Raw genomic sequence first — 19,405 nt, 5'->3', positions numbered from 1 at the left:
GTGTAATATTCGTTTTCTCGCCGCAGTCTCTTCATAATCAGATGTATGTGGCCTGTAGACAATGAAGTCATTGAATCATATGTGAATGTTTTACCCGGAAAATGAATTTAGCGGACGCGTATAGTGAAGACAACACTAGTGTCAGAGATACAAATAATAAAAAAGAGTCATGAATTTACACTGAATACACAAATTTAATGCACACATGGATAAAAACGTGGTACTTTGTGGAGGGCACTCAACCAGCTATGGGGACCCTGTTGCTATTTACTGCTCCTTATTGAGGGGTCAGGCCTCGTCCCCTCCCCTATGGGAAGTGTATATTTTCTTATGGCCTATAGAGTTGTGCTTCTCCCCTACTTCTTTTCCCAACTCTCCCCTCACTACCTGGAAGTGCGTTTTCCACCCATCATCCACCTTTTGAATTTGTTCTATCTCACGACACTGGTTGTCCTTAAAGGACAAGTGCCATGAAAAACTTTTTCCCAGTAATTGAAGCACATTACAAAGTTATATAACTCTGTAATGTGCTTCAATCACCTATCTGCCTCCCTTCCCTGTCTTTCCCCCCTCCACCCCCCACCAGGAAGTGTCCTAACTCACACAGACCTAATTACTGTCGTCACCATCACCAAGCTCTTCTCTCAGCTCCTTCTCCTGTTACACCAGCCTCCCCCTCCCCTGCCTTGTCAGGTGACTCAGCTTGCTCAGCTTCCATTGGCTGAACAACTGCAAGCCATCACTTGGACTGGGGAGGGGGGGCTGCTGTAACAGGACCTAGAGCAGCCCTCCTGCTGATGACTCATCCTCACAAGAAGGAGCTGCCTGGTGACGGTGACGACAGTCATTAGGTCTGTGCGAGTTAGGACACTTCCTGGTGGGGGGGTGGATGGGGGAAAAGACAGGGAAGGGAGGCAGATAGGTAATTGAAGCATATTACAGAGTTATATAACTATATAACTTTGTAATGTGCTTCAATTACTGGGAAAAAGCTTTTCATGGCACTTGTCCTTTAAAATTTATAATGTGATACTGTAAAACCTCTCAAAAAGATCACCCCCTTATCCGGACCAGAATTTTGTGTGACAGATTTTCAGTTCTATTCATGGTATATTCAAGATATATATATTTTAAAAAAAAACATTTTTTAAGTCAATTGTTGGTGTTCTTCTTAAAGGGAAACGATCAGGGGCTTAGAAGCATAAAAGCTGTTATGTCCCTATAGCACAATGGGAGCTGAGGATGAAGGTAATTTTCTTACCTTGATCCTCAGCACCGCTTTTTGGAAATTTGTATTTTATTATATATGTAAATTAGGCAGTTTGGTGCACTGGGGGTGGGACTACCACCATCAAAGCACTGATTCGCCCTGAACGGGCCCGCCTCTTTTAATGAACAGTGCTTTGCAGTATTGAGCTCAGAAATGACGTCACTGCAGAACACTGCCTTAATGTATGTTAGGAAAAGTGGGCCATCTGGGGCAGATTGGTGCAATGAGGGTGGAAGTACCATACAAAATACTGAAACTACAGAGTGAGTATTGGTCTTTACAGGATCATGCATTTACTATAATAGATGAGCTCACATATATGGCCACCACTGAGATCATGTAATATCCATCCTCATATTTGATACCCATAAAATTTAATTAATACATGTTAAAGGAGAAGTCCGGCCATTTTGAACATCCAGCAGCCGGCAGGGGCAGGGGGGAATTTGATAACAAGTACGAACTTACCTGTCCCCATGCCCATGGTGAGTGGTGGGACCGGCCTCGGGTCTCCAGTGGGCTCTGGGATCTCTGGGGTTTACACGTCATGTCCCAGGTAATGGACCGGCTGCTCAGCCAGTCAGTGACTGGGGCGGCACAAGCATCACAACTTGGAGGAAAATGCCTTCCAAAGGGAGTCTCGAGCTAAGTGCATACTCAATATCAAACTCCCTCTCGCCTCTGCCGGCTTCCGGATTTTCAAAATGGCCGGACATCTCCTTTAGGGCTATGTTAACCGTATACACCATCATAATGACAGCCATTATTTAATAGCAAACAACGGCCGTTAGTTTAAATTAACGGACGTTCATTATGACAATGTGAACTGTCAGAAATCTCAGTAACATTTCTATCAGGATAACCTATGCTACAGTAAACTAATGTAAGGCTGTGTGCCCTAGGGGGGAAGCAGTCATCCAGGTGATGCACTATTCACCTTTCTCTATGGCTAGTTAGGAAAAGCTTACTTAGAGATGTTTATGTAAAAAATACAATATCTAAACTTGACAGACTAGAATATTTATTTCAAAGTGAGGAGTTGTGATGCAGTGTTTGTGCCACTCATCACCACTCCTTCCTCTTCCCTCTTCTTCATGAATAATCAATGCTGCCCAGCCTCCTGCCCACTCAGCTGTCAGCCAGTGTCTCTGACTGCAGCTCAGTCCTCTGTTGGCAGGTAATGGCTGACAGCTGAGCAAGCAGGAGGCCGGGCAGCAATGATTATTCATGAAGAAGAGGGAGGAGTAAGGAGTGGTGAGGTGTGGCAGAGTGTGGCACAAACAGCTCCTCTTTGACTCTTCATTACAGTAGGAGACCTCAGATTGCACATAATCCACTCCACGGACAAATTACCAAAATGTACCACGCTCACTAGGGGGATGCCAACTACAGCACAGTGTCAGCATTTTAGGTGGAGCCTGGGAGCTGACAGAGGCACCGTTGCAAAATTTTTTTAAAAGAAACCAACAGGGTCATGATCACAAACAGTTTTGCAAAATACTTTTTATATGTTTAACTAAACATTATACATATGGCCACTAGGTATTGCCCTTCTTGTCAAACTGCGCTCCATGCTCCTTCTGTGCCGATATTTGGTCTTTTCTCTTAAAAAAAGAGACCAAACACAGTCCTTTGCACGCTCACAGACATGGCTTGGTATTGATTGACAGTCATTCCTGAGAGTGTGTACGGAGTGGCATAAGTCTTTGCTGTGCATGTGTACAGCTGCTGCATGTCCACATTCAGTAGTAGAGAATCTTGGGGGTACTCACATTGTATGGTCAGCTCTCCTGTCACACAGCACTAAAACCTTTTTAACCACACAGTATACTGACTAAATTGTTGCATAACAAAGGGCGTTGTCTCCTGGTAAGTAGCATAGTTGATAATATAGTCAGCAAAAGTTAATAATATAATAAGCCTTAGTTAATTGCCCTCAGTTGATTTACAACCTGCATGAAGAACAGGTGTCTTTCCTTGTGTAAGCTCGCAAAGGACTCGGACTTCCTGTGTTTGGTCTGTTTTTTTTTAACAGAGAAAAAGACGACAAAATGCTAGCACAGAGGGAGTATGACCACATGTTTAAAGTTGATTTAAACATAAAAAGCCTAAAAAAATTTTGTTGTGACACTGCCTCTTTAAGATGTCATCAGTCATGTAATTAATTATAGTTTTCCAATACAATATAGGACACTTCACACCTAAGTATGCAAATGTATGTTATATTTTGTATGGTAGAGTTGTCTCAAGGCCATCTGAGCCAAAGAAAAGGTCATCTCATTCCGAAGTCATATGTTGTATCACAATTCTGACATAGCCTAAAGAGGTTGTCCGGGCAAAATTAATTTGTCTCTTATACACAGGGCAGGGGACAAGTAAGAGATCGCTGGGGTCCCTGGCTTCTTTGTTATGAATACAGCCGCGGGTACTACATGTGTCCTGTGGCTCTATTAATTCCTATGGAGCCTCCGGAAAGAACTAAGTAAGCTTACTCTGCTTATTACGGTGGCTCCATAGGAGTGAATAGAGATGTTGGAAAGAGCCAAGTAAGAACTTTCTGGCTTACTTGGCTCTTTTCGGCAACTCCAAAGGAATGAATAGAGACACGGGTCACATGCTGTGCGCACAGTATTGATAACAAAGAAGCCAGGGGCACAATATGAGGATCGGCAAGGGGCACCGAGGTCTGAGGCCCCCACCATCTCTTACTTGTCCCCTATCCTGTGGATAGGAAATCTGTTATTTTGACTGGACAATCTCTTTAAGGCCTGTAAATAAAAAATGGCATGAGAACCCACAATGTCAAACTGAACAAAATTAATTTGTCATTTATTCACATGAATCTGTTCATTCTGTGCTAAGTAGTCAAGTGGGCGGTGTGAATTCAGTGATCGACAACTATCTTTGTTGACATTTTCCTATAGAGAGCTGTCCATCACCAAGTAGGACCACCCATATGACTACTTATGACATATGACTAAGCCCACAATGAGCAGAGCTTTACATTAATAAATCACAAGTAATGTCAGAACATTTCCATAGATCTATATATGTCTTCCTGCCCCTATAACATGATGCATGCATCAAATTGGATTTTTTTTTAAAATATGACAGCTTCCCTTTAAAATGAAAACTGATACAATATATTCTCAGCAAGCTGCTAAATACATATGCTGCTCCTAATAAATATATTCATATCAATTCTTCCCAATATCCCATAATTATATTCATCATAATTTCATGTGACCTAAAAGGTCAGGCCCATTTTGCACTTATATTAGTGTATATTACAATTTCACATCAGCGGGCAATCCATTCATTGGAAGCATTGTATAACAATAGCTGTATAAGCAGTAATCATCCAGGGGCGTAGACTACCCATGGAATATCTTATGCGGTCATAGAGGAAACTCCAAGTTAGAACAGGAACTATTAATAAAAAACAATATAAAAAGAAAATATCTAGTAAAAGCATTCCAAGAACGATGAGTAAAAGGATGAGGAGACAGGGACAGAAAGATAAAAAGTATGAGGACAATAGTGGGAGGCATGAGAGGGGATGACAGAGTTTCCAGACACTTGGCTATTTATACAGTAAGACCTTCATTTTAGGCAGGGACCTCCAGCAAATGCCTGAAACCATGTTAGTAGTTAATTGTATGGAAAATGGCGTATGTGATGATGAATCAATGTCAATCTCATAAAATAACGTAGAATGAATAGGAATCTAGGACTCAATAACCAACTGGATGTTACCAGTTGGGGGACTGTCAACTCTGATTGGATAGTGTCAGAGAGTGTGGGGACACACTCTCAATTGGTAAGACCCATAGTGTACGAGTCTAGAGGTGGCCATAGACCTCCAATAACATACAGCTGTCAGTCATCATTCCCATGTGGCTCCTATCCTTTCCTGACCATCTGAACGTTCAGCATGACAGAGCGATCTGGTGTTCTCTATGGGAGGAGAGGGTAAAGCCAAAGCCAGAGAGTTCTGATTGCAGCTTAACTTTTCCAGAACAAAGGGCTAAGGCAGTGATATTCCTACATGCCTGACCCCTGTCAATGGTCGGTCAGGAGAACCCCATACACATTATACCGTAGTCGAACCCTCTGCAAGAAAGGGGCTTTTTGTTTCCCTAATAAACAGATGAGACAGTAGAGGAGACCAACACAATTTGTAGAATTCAAAGCGAATGTACCACTAGGTACATCGCTTTGTGTTTTTACATTAACAGACCAGCGCTGACAGGGGGATACCAGTGGCTTAGTCCTTGAGCTGCCGCCCGGTTCCTGCGCACGGCGTCGGTCTATTCCCGGCCCCCAGTGTGGCATAACCCCCGCCACTCTGTGACATGGTTCCATAAGAAAAAAATGGAGCTGCATTACAGAGGGGAGATCACCACACCAGGGGCTGGTTGGGCCGCCTCCAGTATTTCATGCCTAGCTGGTGCTCGGGAATAGACCATCACCATGGCATCGGCATCCCCTCGCCATTATGTTGCAAAAAACACAAAGCGATTTACCTAGTGGTACATTCGCTTTAATTATACCCAACCTGTAAAATACTTCATGCTAAAAACATTTCACTGAAACATCCATGATATACTGGCTCATATTGGCATGTATCCCCTGCAAAACACTGACATCCGGCTACGTGACCTGTCAGTGATCGGATTTAATAAAGTTCAATGTAATTACCGGTAAGCGTTTCAGCCTAATGTTGCCTCCCTGTCAGTAATGAACACACAGCGGCGCTTCTGGAATCTAGAGAGCAACATTTTAGCAACTCCTGATTTTTCTTACAATGCATAGCTTGATGTTAACAGTACAATGTCAGACAGAATTCCAATTACCATGTGCTACCTGTACTGTGACAACAGAGCAAGACTTCTCGTCTCTGTCCTCTCAAGCGTTTTACAAGCACGTACAGAACAGATTCTATTTCTGGTGGCTTCTCTTGTTCCAAATGAGAAATGAGAAAAAAATAATTTTATACTTTAAAAAAGGTGAAATGTGATATAATAGATGGCTCTTTTAAGATGGAGAAATCTTATAATGAACAGGAAACACATTGTTAAAGAAACTTTATGTGAGCTAGTTAAAGGGAAACACATAACTATAATGCAACAGCTGAGGCTAAAAAACTGAATGTCAAGGTATAATAGGAGAAGAAAGCATAATGTAAGATTATATTGTAAAAGCAATCTGCCCTCCATGTACTCTGGTATGTAGTTGTGCTTATTACAATATGCGGGAGGTTTATGTTAACCCTCTAAACACACTGTTAGTAAACCACTTTGCCTGGTAATGATCAATTAACCTAAGGTAAAACAATTGCCATAGCTATCCTACAGAAACTGTCTGGGCTCCACCCATCAAGACTTCCAAAAAAAGAGAGAGCGTAGGCTGTTGGGCTAGGACTGTTCAGGTTAAGCGCCCTCTAGAGCAGTAGCAACCAAAATTCTGCAAATTTTTACGAGCCAGTATGGTGACCAGACAATAGGAAATTCCATAAACATCAGTAGAAAAAATATAATGTGCAAGCAGCAATTATTTACATTGACTACCTGGTCTTGAAATTAATCAATCACTCCTCTTGCGGGTAAAGGCCTCAGTACTAATTCTCCACAATTATAATGTACAAGCATTTTTTTTTAATTAACTGTTACACTGCTAATCTTTCATAGTTACATAGTTACATAGTTAATACGGTTGAAAAAAGACACATGTCCATCAAGTTCAACCAAGGAGGGGATGGATACAGGGAAGGGGGAGGGGTGATAGGTTCTATACATATGCATTTATATTATTTGGCTCTAAGAACTTGTCTAGGCCGGTTTTGAAGCCCTCTACTGTTGTTGCTGTGACCAGATCCTGTGGTAGACTGTTCCACAGATTCACAGTTCTCATGGTAAAGAAGGCTTGTCGCCTCCGGAGATTGAACCTTTTTTTCTCCAGGCGGAGGCAGTGCCCTCTTGTCCTTTGAGGGGGTTTTACCTGGAACATGCATCTCCTTTGTTTTTGATTATGACCACCTTATTGAATCCACTAAGGAGGTCACACATGCTCAGTTCAACTGAAATCTCCTGGTTTGTTCCAGCAGTATTGGCAGTTAGTCTCCACTGTGTATGCAAGCAAGAGGGGTTGTGAAAGCATGTGCAATGTTGCGTGGTACACAGCATGGCCACAGTTTAGAGAGGAAACAGGAAGTGTTCCGATCGATTAGTGAGATTGGGAAAAGAACTGTACAGCAATATAAGGCTATGTTCTCACAGCGTATAAGACCAGCCATTCCGTGACCCGGCTGGGTCGCGGAACGGCCGGTTTCTAAAAAAAAAGATCATCCCGGCCGGTACTGCAGTACCAGCTGGATGATCTTTCGCGCTGCAGTGTTCTGATTCGGGCGCATCCTTGCACGTCCGCATCAGAACTCCCCACAGCACACTATGGAGCTTGCGGCCGGATCCACTCGCTCCAAAGTGTGCACTGACAGGGTTTCTGCGGCAGCTATTCACTCAATTGCGGCCGCAGAAAACTGACATGTCAGTTCTTTGCGGCACCGCAAGAGATCCCGGCCGGAGCGTATACTATGTGTATACGCTCCGGCCGGGATCCCATAGGCGGCTATGTAATGTATTTTTCCGCAATAATCACGGCCGTTCTACAACGGCCATGGTTTTACGAAAATATACATTGTGTGAACATAGCCTAAGGGTGTTTTTTTTTTTTACCCTAAAGAAAGTCATTTATACCGAAATTGAAAGTTTATTATGTCCCTGGTACACATTTGATTTTACAAAATTTGCTTGGTGAAAAAAAATTTTTAAAGAAAAAAAAAAAAGGTATTTGACCAATCAATACTTCCACAATTAAAAATAATTCTCTGGGTGTTATAATGATACTTCAAAACAATCTTTCATTTTTAATGTATTTTGCAGATATACACTCCTTACTGGGTCTTTAAAATGGTAAAAGAGTCGTGCACAAATACAAAGAAAAGGCGATAACTCGCAAGAGAAAGACTGTATCATCTTATAATTAACCTCTTGTCTGTTCCAATTTGTGTACACAAAACCTCATTTTTTTTCAACTTCCCTAACAAATGCATGCAGTTAGTCAACCACTCTCAATTGTCTTCCTTCCAGTTGACCGGCAGGCAAATGAATGCGCGTACAGCTGTCACTGCCTCTCGTTATTCTCCTGGCAGCGACTGCCAAAGCAAAGGTAGGTCAGCAGCCTTCTTCCTGGAGATATAACATGTCACCTCCATTACCAGAGACGCTTAATTCGCATGCCTTGAAACTGACAGCTGTCAGTTCATAACTTGTGCGTCACACAACTCGTGGCAGGGGAAATGCTCACCAAACATCACAATGCCACTCCATCTACATACTCCAACAGGGAAGAGTGGGGATTACATAGCTATTTTTAACATAGTAAAAAGATTACTGTGTAAGCACAAATGAGCGCCTTAATCCAATAGTAAAGTTTTGAGAAATATTTTATATCAGTGTTTACAAAAAATCCACTGGATGAAGGGATCTGTTGATGGTAAATGTGTGACCAAATAAGCCATTAACATACAACTACATAAGGATATAATGGCTATATCAATGCTCAAGAATAGATTGTTGGCAAGATATTTCATAGGAGGTTAGAAAGTTTGGGACAAGGTAGTGGGACCAGGGCAGGATCATGTCGGAGAACAAAAGCCCTCCTGGAGTACGCCATTTTCCCAGTATTATGTTAGTGCCAGATTGTAATAAATATTTCTTCCCGAGTGGCCCTCTCTTAGGTAACACCTATATTTCTACAGTATCGAGAAGAAGGCAAAAAAATCCCAAGTACTTTGTAGGAGAAAAATCCTTTCTGACTTCAAATATATCGAAAGAATAATAATAATAATAATGAAAAAAAAAACTTCTAAGATTATGGTGAAAGCTTCTTTCCTTATATTGTCTCTAAATCATCTTTTTCCAAACAAAAACTTTTCTCCAACATTTCTCCAAATCTTCTTTTAGCAATGCCATTCACTAATTCCCTTTATAGCCTTTGGCTGCCCTCCTCTGAACTTGCTCCGATTTGGCTATATCCTTCTTATAAACAGCTGCCCAAAACTCTATACAATATTCTATGGGCCATCCGAGTAGATATGTCAGGCAAAGTTATGTTCTAGTCATGTGCCTCTGTGCCTCTTTTGATGCTTCCTGTTTCTGTATTTTCCTTGCCTGGTACTGGTTGCAAAAGTTCGGTTTACTGTCCCTGTTACCCAGCTTACAAACCACTGTGGGTCTATTTTCTTAGGTAAATTATATATGATGTGTTAGGACTGGTGTTGAGCGAGCATTTAAATGATTTAGTGCTCGACATGAGTAACGAACCCCACTGAAATCAATGGGAGACTCAAGCACTTAACCAGGTGTCCCACTGATTGAGTCGAGGGGGGCCTGGCTAACCTATTACAAATTTCCGTTGTAATTTTAGAATATTTTGACCCTTTAAGGGATATTTAATCAAAAATTAGAACCAAAAATTTTTATAGGTTTCTGCAAAACACATTAGAACTCCGTCAGTATGCCGGCATACCCGAGCATGCTCACTCAACACTGGTTAAGACGCTTTTACAAGGGCTAAATGACTGTACAAAAGATCTAATCAGCCAGTGATTGAGCGTTTGCTTGTTTAGTGTCTGATCACCGACCCTTTTACACTGGCCAATTATTGGGAATGACTGTTCATGGACCCAATAATCGGCCTATGTTAAAGAGGTTTTAGGGCCGTATTACACATAGCAATGTAGAGGAGGACCTGACTGGTCAGGTCAGCACTTGCTTCCTCCACGTTAATAACACGCACAGACAACGAGCAGGGCGGCCGTGGGAAGCTGTGGGAGGGCCTGTTTGGACGATCTTTACAGCAGAAAAGCGCTGCTATCATTATTGTTTAACACAGGATGAGTTTGTACAGAGAAGACTATCTTTACGTGACACAACAAATAGACCCCAAATAGCGATTTTTCAAAAAAAGATGGGGAAAAAAAAAATTTGTGAAAAAAAGTTCTTCCCACAAATACAGCAAACATCCAAAAAAGTGGCACAAATCAACTGGTTAATTCCTCCCTAAGCGTAGGTTCTTTCACACTCTAAATAGTTATAATGAAAAAGATGACCTATGCGTATATCCCTACTGATGCATTGGGCTAATAATAAAAATCCCTTATAAATAATTCCATACAGAACAAAATGCTTATTGAAAAGCTCTGTTGCATCAAGCTGTGCTGGGGAGAATCTATATAAAGAATCACAGTCTAAGAAGAGTCAATGGACAGCACATAGTCACAGTACCAAGGAAACATATCACTGTTGTCCGTATGAACATTTAAAGGTTAGCAATGTAACATGGAAAACTGTTACCAAGCGATCATGGAATGTCCATCTTATTTCAGTGGAACCATTCTGCATAGGAACACGTGATTAACGTGAACCTGTAATTCCTGTTTCACTATCAGAAGGCAGGATATGATACAAAGAGAGAAGCTGAGCTTTGTGATATATAGGTTTATATGATTTAGAGAAGGATTTCATGGTAAAAGGCCTTGACGGGACTCCTAGAAAAGACCAAAGGAGTCCCAAATATCCCACCCACACAAAATGATTCACAGCTTCCTCTCTACACACATAATGCTAAAAAAAGTTGTCAATCACTATGTGTGGGCGGGGTAAATAGGACTCTCATTATTGCTTCTAAGAGTCCTTTCAGGATGTAGTATGCTTTTTACTCAGAAATCCTGATTACAGTCATATGAACCAGGGTTTCCTAAATGTTTTCTACTAGGGCCTCACCAGACAGACTATGATGATATCTGGGCCTTATCAGACTATGATGATACCTGGGCCTCACCAGACAGACTATGATGATACCTGGGCCTCACCAGACAGACTATGATGATACCTGGGCCTCACCAGACAGACTATGATGATACCTGGGCCTCACCAGACAGACTATGATGATACCTGGGCCTCACCAGACAGACTATGATGATACCTGGGCCTCACCAGACAGACTATGATGATATCTAGGCCTCACCAGACAGACTATGATGATATATGGGCCTCACCAGACAGACTATGATGATACCTGGGCCTCACCAGACAGACTATGATGATACCTGGGCCTCACCAGACAGACTATCGTGATATCTAGGCCTCACCAGACAGACTATGATGATATATGGGCCTCACCAGACAGACTATGATGATACCTGGGCCTCACCAGACAGACTATGATGATACCTGGGCCTCACCAGACAGACTATCGTGATATCTGGGCCTCACCAGACAATGATGATATTTGGGCCTCACCAGACAGACTATGATGATATCTGGGCCTCACCAGACAGACTATGATGATATCTGGGCCTCACCAGACAGACTATCGTGATATCTGGGCCTCACCAGACAATGATGATATTTGGGCCTCACCAGACAGACTATGATGATACCTGGGCCTCACTGGACAGACAATCATGATACCTGGGCCTCACCAGACAGACTATGATGATACTTGTGCCTCACTGTCTTTAGTGAAAGTCCATGTTAATAGTAAAATATACACCCTTTGTCTCCTTGACCTATTTTGTACTTATTTCAATGTTAAATTAGGTTAACTATATTGCTAAACCAACTGCAACAGCCATAGTAAGGAGTATGCAGCTTCCCCAGCTGTTCCTCTCAACAACTAGGGCAACGCCTGACTGGTTCACCACACAGGATGTGGCAGACTCAATATACATGGAAGAAGGTTCTCTACTCAGATAAGACTTAGGCTGTTCCCACTAGGTAGAAATAAGGGCAAATAATTGTTGCAAAACAATGCCTCTAATTAGGCCTTATTTTTATTTAGTGGGAAAATAGCCTAAAACTTAAAGGGGTTGGCCACTTTATAGTAAAATAGGTCAGTACAAAGTATGAGTAAGTGCACTCACTGTATATACTGACAGCAGCTCCCTGTGTACCTCATAGAGCTAAAAATCAGACTCCCCTCCTTCAGGCTGTACTGCCCTGCTCTGTTTTGTTTCAGTCCATAAAATGGCCGACATGGAGGAGCATGTGACCCTGCCCTGTCTCCTGCATCCTCCATAGACATATACAGACTCAGTGGTGGACACTGGGGGGCGGGGCCTGGTCACATGCTCCTCCATGTCAGCAATCTTATGGACCAAAAAACACCACAGAGCAGGGCAGCCCAGCCTGGAGGAGGAGAGTCGGATATTAGCTCTATGAGGTACACAGGAAGCTGCTGTCAGTAGATACAGTGAGTACACTTACTAATAGGGTGGATATTCCTGGAGGTGTCAGTAATATGGAAAATGATTTAGCTTTGCTAGATAAGTGGTCCAAACAGTGGAAATTCCAAATGTAAAATAATGCACTTGGGGAGGAGGAATCCTCTATCCGAGTATCACATCGGCAGTACTGTGTTGGAAAAGACTTCAGAAGAGAAGGATTTAGGGGTAATGATTTCTGAAAGCCTTAAAATGAGTCACCAGTGCAACCAGGCGGTGGGGAAAGCAAATCGTATGCTGGGGTGTATAGCTAGAGATATAACCAGTAGGAAGAGGGAGATTGTGATCCCGCTGTATAGAGCTCTGGTGAGACCACATCTGGAATACTGTGTCCGTTTCTGGAGACCTCACCTAAAAAAGGACATTGATAAAATAGAACGGGTCCAAAGACGAGCTACAAAAATGGTGGAGGGTGTGAGGCATAAACCATATCAGGAAAGACTTAAGGATTTGAATCTGTATAGTCTGGAGGAAAGACGGGAAAGGGGGGACATGATTGAAACCTTTAAGTATGTTAAGGGACTAAATAAGGTTCAAGAGGGGAGTGTTTTTAGTAAAAAACTGAGCTCAAGAACAAGAGGACACAGTGAGAGGTTAGTTGGGGGAAAGATCAGAAGCAATGTAAGAAAATATTATTTTACTGAAAGAGTAGTAGATACCTGGAACAAACTTCCAGCAGAGGTGGTTGGTAAATCTACAATAACAGAATTTAAACACGCCTGGGATAGACATATATCTATCCTAAGATAATAAGGAAGAAAATACTAAAAGGGCGGACTAGATGGACCCAGTGGTCTTTTTCTGCCGACAATCTTCTATGTTTCTATGTTTCTAATTCTGAGCAATTTTACTATAAAGTGGCCAACCCCTTTAACTTTTTGGCCATGATATCTGAAATTATTAGACATACCCTAAGAGGCTTGCATCTGTAAGGGCAGCAAAAAGTTGCTCCACAAAGTATTGACTTTGAGGGGGTAAATATTTATATTTCATTTTTTTGTTTTAATTTTTGTTTGTTACACAGTAACAAATATTTTGAACCTTCAAATTAGTAGGCATCACATATGAATCAAATAGTACAAAGCCTCAAATATCTTTTTTAATATCAGGTTGCAATCCAACAAAACAGGAAAAATATGAATTGTGGAAAGTAGGAAATACTGCGCACTCTTTATCTAATCTTGAGCCTGTATAAGGCTGGTTTCACACTGCATAAAATTTTTGCAAAAAAATAAAATAAAATGACAGTGTTTTTTGATTAATAATATGGCAGCCAGATCTTAGCTGTCAATAGAATTGTATGTACTGTAACAGCTGTGCGGCTGAACTTACGTGAACTTTCAAACAGTATCGGAGCTCCAGAAATCATAATTAAAGGGGTTGGCCACTTTATAGTAAAATACTTCACTGTACAGTATTAGTAAGTGTACTCACTGTATATACTGACAGCAGCTCCCTGTGTACCTCATAGAGCTAAAATCAGGCTCCCCTCCTCCAGCCTGTGGTGCCCTGCTCTGTGTTGAGTCTGTCCATAAGATGGCCGACATGGAGGAGCATGTGACCATGCCCCACCCCCAGTTCCCTCCACAGGTATATACAGGCTCATTGGGAGGCGGGGCATAGTTACATGCTCCTCCATGTCAGCCATCTTATAAACAGACTCAACATAGAGCAGGGCCGCACAGTTCGGATGGTTCGTAAGAAGATACAATGGAGACTGGAGTTTTCCTTTAAATCCCTAGAGCTGCAATTAAAGGCGGTGGTTGAGCCAAAAAAAAAGTTAAAATATGAGGCACACACTATAATCTCTGCTCAATGTGAAAAATGGAAAGCCCAGTCATTTATAATATCCATTGCCCTGGGTAGGAATAAAATAGAAAAAGCAGATGGAAGCTTGAGGGTTCAGATTCCTTTCCATGCAGATTTCGTTCTGTAAATTTATAAAATATCTAAAGAATTTGAAAAAAAAAAAAAAAAAAAATCCCAGCACATCCTTCTATTAATCCTGCTTCTTTTGATCCTGTTCTGATTCATACTGCAAAATTGAACTACAAAGCTGTAAAAAATATATTATGAATTCTATCATGTTTCCCAGAAGATCAACCATTCCTCCTCCTAACAATCCAATGTCTGATTACTAGATGAAGGACAGCAAAAGGAACCACCAAAAAGGCTCCTTCTTCAAAAGTTGACCAAAGCCCCTCCCCCTTCTAAGCCACGCCTTCTCAGCTAACTGACAGCCAAAAATGGAAGCGATCAGTTGAATTGGAATGTTGCAGATTTGAAAACCCTCTGGAAGAAGCCATTTGCAGATGAAACATGCGTCAGGTAAGGCTGGGGTTCCTTTCCTTCTTTAGACACAGCTCTGTCAATTATGTATGATCAGGGCCGTATTTACCACTAGGCACCCGTGGTCCGGTGCCTAGGGCAGCACCAGGGAGCAGGGGGAAGAAAACAACTTTTTTTGTTTTTATTTTGTTAGTCTCCCACCTCCCGGTCAGACTTGCCAATAAATCTGGTGTCTTTTTGAGGGGGGTAGGGGGTAGGTATGGTCAGGTCTGGTGTGGCAGTGTTGTTCAGGTCTGGTATGGCTGTGACGCCTGGAGCTATTACCTACTTATTTCCTTCAGACAATATGCAGACCGCTCTAATCATTGATTCTATGTGAAAATTTAGCTTTTAAGCAGTTAAAAACCATGAAAAATGTGATTTAATGTCCCGCCGGGACCCCACTCTGAACGGCACCGATCCCGGCTGCAATCTGCCGGCGTGGGTCCCGTTGCCGCGCCGGCTAATTAAGCACTTCAATGCAGCTGTCAAACCTGACAGCTGCATTGAAGTGCTTTGCATTGCACATCCCTGGTGTCTAGTGGCACGGATCTCCCCCCGCGATGCGATCGCGGGGGGGGGGAGATCCGTTCTTCTGGCCGGCCCGGGCCTCAGCGTCGGAATGACGCTGATCCCAGCTCGGCAATAGATTGCTATGGCCTGCAGCAGGCCATAGCAATCTATCACCGATATAATGGATTATTGCTGTGTATATACACAGCATTGATCTCTATGAGAGATCAGTGCTGTCTATATACTGTCTATGTCCCCAGGGGGACTATCAGTTACAGTAAAAATAAAAGTAAAAATGTTTTTTTATTAATAAAAAATCCCCTCCCCTATTAAAAGTCCAAATCACCCCCCTTTTCCCATTTTATAAATATAAATTATTAAATAAACAAATAAATAAACATATTTGGTATCGCCGCGCACGTAATCGCCCGATTAATCACATTCCTGATCTCGCACGGTAAACGGCGTCAGCGCAAAAAAATTCCAAAGTGCAAAATTGCGGATTTTTGGTCGCATCAAATCCAGAAAAAATGTAATAAAAAGTGATCAAAAAGTCGTATATGCGCAATCAAGGTACCGATAGAAAGAACACATCATGGCTCAAAAAATGACACCTCAAACAGCCCCATAAACCAAAGGATAAAAGCGTTATAAGCCGGGGAATGGAACGATTTTAAGGAACATATATTTGTTAACAATGGTTTGAATTTTTTAAAAGCCATCACATAATATAAAAGTTATACATGTTATATATTGTTGTAATCGTAACAACTTGAGGAACATGCATAACAAGTCAGTTTTACAATAGGGCGAACAGCGTAAATGCAAAACTCCCCGAAATCAAAACAAGTTCGTTTTTTATTTTCAATTTGACAACGCAAATGATTTTTTTTCCGGTTTCGCAGCATATTTTATGGAAAAATAATGCCTGTCATTGCAAAGTACAATTGGTTTCGCAAAAAATAAGTGCTCATATAAGTCTCTAGGTGAAAAAATGCAAGCGCTATGGACTTTTAAAAATAAATTGGAAAAAGCAAAAGCGCAAAAACGAAAATTGGCTTTGACCTTAAGGGGTTAAAGTAAGATGCTGTTAAATCTTTATAATAAAATGAATGTCTGTCTGTCCGTCTGTCCGTCCTCAATAGGCTTTAGGATGCCTAACCACTTGACCCCAAATTTGGCACACAGATACATTGGGTTAAATCGAAGTTCCCGTCAATGCCAGATGTACAGGAGCAGAGGGTGATGGGGAAGACTTCGCCATAGAAATTAATGAGGTGAGGGAATTAGGCTCTGTTCACACTGAGTAAAACTGGCTTGCACGCCTCCTCTCTCCGTGCTGAAGAATGGACATGTTTATTTTTCAGTGAGGAGAGAGGAGGCACGTGAGCTTCCCATAGACTGCCATTATGACACAGAGGCTGGCCACTCTCGCACACACACACACACACACACACACACACACTAGTGGTAGTTGGGAAGGTATAATTAACACACTGCCACATTATACCCGGGTGGTGCCAGGTACATTTTCTGTTATCAGATATTTTTTATTACCACAACTATAAGTGATCCCATACATAATAATGCTAAAAACGAGGTATTCTTCACGTCTCCACACTCCAAGCAATTGCAGATAACCACCGGATATAAATAGCCCATGAATGATTTAAAGCTTTTTATGAGTTGACACAATTGGTGGAAAGTCTGCGCTGAGAATTTAATAAGTTTACATGAATGACCCATATCTAGATTTGTGGTTTTCAAACTGGAATAGAAATGAAACAGAAAAAAAAACTCAAAGAAAGCAACAGAAGCAAAGTCTCCGAGAGACAGAATGTACCAATATCCGGAACCCTTCTATTCTACCTGGAGAGACCTACGTGTAATCTCTTGTGCTGAAATTACCAGCCGAGCGCAGGACAGATAACAGATATCATAAATCTAGATAGAGGAAAGACTGGCAGCAATTGTAACAGATGTCAAGAAAGTGAACACATAAAATCTGCTACAGAAAATAGAATATATAAGCACTCCATAAGGTATGTTCATTGTCATTCTTAGAAATTTAATATGACGTGCAACATACAGAGCAAATAGGGTTTATGTTTAAAGAATGCATGTGGGCACGTCCAAAAATGACAGCCATTACATAATTAATTCGGGAGCTTTTTATTTTAAGGGAGCCTTCACACACAGCACACATCACCTGCTCCAGGCTCCTGCTTGCTTCGGGGCCCCCCGATGTCTCCCGTTACCAACCTCTTGACCATTCACAGACTGTAATGGGGGGGGGGGCTTAGTGATCACCCCTGTTTAAGTGGCAACAGTTGGCGCTCTTCCCATTGAGACCAGAATGGTGGTGACCACCAGTTGACAGTCTAAGACCTAATTAGCTTATTGTGTGCCAAAAGTAACAGCAATAATAATTAGTGAATTAGAGGAACCATAAAAAAAAGTGTCAGACCCATGGCAGCTCTACGAGAATTAAGAAGAGAGGCAAAGGAGCATTCCCATCTGGGATAGCTATGCCCTATCCAAAGTATAGGGTATAACTAGGAGAGCACAGGAATTTTGGCATCCCCGATCGTGTTTGGACCCCTTAATGGTTGGACCCAAAAAGTCTTGGTTATGCCCTATCCTGTGCATACAGTGGACAGGAAATAACTACTGGCTTATCAAGTGTTGGAAAAACATGGCTGCTTTCCTCCAAAAACAGTGCCACGCTTGCCCTTAGATTCAACTAGATAGCCTGGGTCATATGATGCACACAGAGGTGCATAGTTCTTCAGTGTTATGGTACTATTACAGAGGCCGATGACGGCCCAATCAATAATATAAATGAGAGCTAGATCACTGCTCATTTACTAGGCCTGTTACATAATCATTGACCAAGGGCTGCATGGACATGGTTAGCATCGCCAGCGGACTATGATTTTAGATCTGAATCTAAAGACACGATCAGCTGATGATCACTTCATTGGATGATCTTTGTCTCTATTACGATCGAGCAGCTCTGTGTAATAGGACCCTTACAGTATGCGCCTTAGCAGAGCCATATTACCAGTCTTGCTGTCAATCACAAGTCTACAACATAGAAGCATACTGTAGCTGCCAATCTGCAGGTATAATTCACTGTAGCTCGGACCCAAGCATATTCGCTTCAGTGCTGCCCTCCTCAACACTACTGGCACTCGGATGCATAGTGGCAAATATGAGAGCTGTGTTGTGCAGTGCTTCTCAAACTTTTTCTACTGGAGCCTCACCTAACAGACCAAGGAAATGCCTGGGCCTCACCAGACTGACCAAGAGGGTGCCTGGGCCTCACCATCTGTGGTGGAAGTCCATTTAAAAGCTGAAATACTGCTAGGGCCAAGCTCCATATACTAATAAAGCTAGTACAAAATAAATTAATAATGTTGCTAAAATGGAGATTTGCATTTGCAAGGACTGTGCATATCATAGTTACTTTGTGAAAACTGGCTCACCAGCTGGGCCTCACCAACAACTAAGGGGCGCCTCACTGGTGAGGCCCGCCTCACAGTTTGAGAAGCACTGGTGTTATGTATGTGAACACATGAGCAGAACAGGTTTTTATCCATTGGTATTATACAATGATCATTCCTTTTGCAACTATTCCGATAAATGAACATACCCTAAATGCAATGTGAACAGGCCCTGATACTAATAAGAGAGGCTGCACCACATGACAACATGCTCTGTCCTCTAACAATTTTATTAACTAGGCTGTTATTGTGTGTCTTCACCCAATGCCAAATGTCTTCCCGCAGCCACAGAATAAAAGCAGCACATAAAAGATTTATAGAGCGCTGGGCTTCCTCTGACAGCACGGCAAACAGAGAAATGGTTTATAATCCTGATGTTATTGGTCCTTTAAGTGCAACTCAGCATCCCAATGCCTCTCAGCCTGCATATCCGAATCACCA

General features: G+C 42.0%; 1 protein-coding gene across 7 annotated transcripts in view; it reads right to left on the bottom strand.

Annotated features, from left to right (window-relative positions):
- Positions 1-19,405, bottom strand: part of RAPGEF4 (Rap guanine nucleotide exchange factor 4) — a 239,326-nt gene that overhangs the window by 109,058 nt on the left and 110,863 nt on the right. The window contains exon 1 of one of the 7 annotated variants that reach the window (XM_069982940.1): positions 12,258-12,380. The exons of 5 other annotated variants lie outside the window; for them this stretch is intronic. The gene's annotated coding sequence lies outside the window, so the exon portion shown is untranslated. Of the gene's footprint in view, positions 1-11,173; positions 11,193-12,257; positions 12,381-19,405 lie in introns of those variants that run through there. One more of the 7 variants, XM_069982941.1, reaches the window with a different exon arrangement.

The sequence above is a fragment of the Dendropsophus ebraccatus genome, chromosome 9 (assembly GCF_027789765.1).
Source record: "Dendropsophus ebraccatus isolate aDenEbr1 chromosome 9, aDenEbr1.pat, whole genome shotgun sequence".
Taxonomy (NCBI): domain Eukaryota; kingdom Metazoa; phylum Chordata; class Amphibia; order Anura; family Hylidae; genus Dendropsophus; species Dendropsophus ebraccatus.
The sequence above is the reverse complement of the archived record's forward strand: the minus strand, read 5'-3'. Positions and strand labels throughout refer to the sequence as shown.